Here is a 1613-nt window from a genome sequence, read left to right on the forward strand (position 1 = left end):
GTCATTCTTCCTTATATCGTTAATTGTGGCGTGCGCTCTTGTCGTTCAATGCTACTGTCGTATCAATTATTTCGGAACTATCGTTCCAAGGCGGGCGGTATGTTCAAGATTGAAACGTTGAATTTAATCGATAAATTTAAACTGTAAATTCAACCGACAAATCTGAACGGTAAGAGCCGCAATCAAAACACGAGCGAGAATGTTCGAAACCGAACTAATAGAAATTAACTAATAGCATTAGCCGCGATAACGATTGCTACAATAAAGCGCGGATTAATCGCGCTCGAAATTTGGCGCGTCAGCAGCCATCTAACGCGTCGCGCGGCGCGCCACAAATAGGAGCGCGCTCCAACAACCGCGCTCAGCGAATCGCGCCAGGCCCGTAGCATTGCTCGTGCCGTTCGAAGCGGGCCACGCAGCGGTCACCCGGGAGAGCCTGAAACGACAAACAAATTGCAATAACAACGTTCAAATTTTAACTAATCATCGAAAATAACAATCGACGCAAATTTTGAGACAAACACGTAGAAACTTCGAGAACACTAAAAGGAACGTTTGTATAAAAGCTCTCTCGGGGAACCGCCGGGCGCACTCGATCCGATATCTTTGACGTGACAGTGTGTGATTTTCTCCGTTTCGAAAACGTTTGCAAAAGTTAAAGTAGCTCGCTTTGCCTTTATACCATTGCTCGTGGTACGCGAATACGCTAGTTTTCGAGGATATTCATCGCTCGTGAATATCAACCTCGCGGCCTCTCCGTCGCTTGCGAATATTTGCGCCGAGATCGATCCGTCGCTCGTGGAGAATTATCGTTGCGCTCCCGGTCGCTCGCCGGAGCCAGACATGGTTAAGATTAGCTTAAATCTTATCGAACCGAATCTTGTGAATTATTTATTGCTAAAAATAAATTGACTGCTTTTCACAAAACGCTTTCGTGTCCATTTCACGCGATCCTTGCGCTCCCGCGTTCGCTCGCGCACAGAAAATAAACATCGTCGCGATCAGCCGATCGGCGCGTGATCACGTGATCATAACAAAGAAAAAGTGTGACAAACACCTAGATTCTCGAACGTTCGGTGCCGAAAATATCCTATTATGGAAATCGGTCGACCGCGACTCTTTTCCGTCGTTATTCAGTCTGCCGCTGACGACGATTCGAGCTGGTCGATAGCTATCGGTCATAATTTCTCGTATCATAATTTCTCGTATGATATTTTCTCGTGTCGTATTCCCGCTCGTGTCGTGTCGCGGTACTCATAGACCATTCGCGCTGCTGTTGTTACTTTCGCTCGTGTCGTATGCGCTTTCGTCATTCTCGTTGTAAATTCCCAACCGACATTCTAGCATACTATCGAGCATCGAACTCAGTGCGAAAGACGCCTCATTGTGCGATCCGGTACGCGTGAGTAAATTCAAGACCATCTTTGACAAAGGTTATACGCCAAATTGGACGACCGAAGTGTTTAAGATCGTTAAAGTGCAGAAAACTAATCCCGCGACCTATGTACTCGAAGATTCGTGCGGAAATTCCGTCGCCGACGAATACGAGTTACATCATTGCTAATCCCGACGTACATCTCGTGGAAAAGGTGATACGCAAAAAGGGTGACAAG

This window comes from Formica exsecta, unplaced genomic scaffold, assembly GCF_003651465.1.
Source record: "Formica exsecta isolate Colony F162 unplaced genomic scaffold, ASM365146v1 scaffold447, whole genome shotgun sequence".
In the NCBI taxonomy this organism is placed as follows: Eukaryota; Metazoa; Arthropoda; class Insecta; order Hymenoptera; family Formicidae; genus Formica; species Formica exsecta.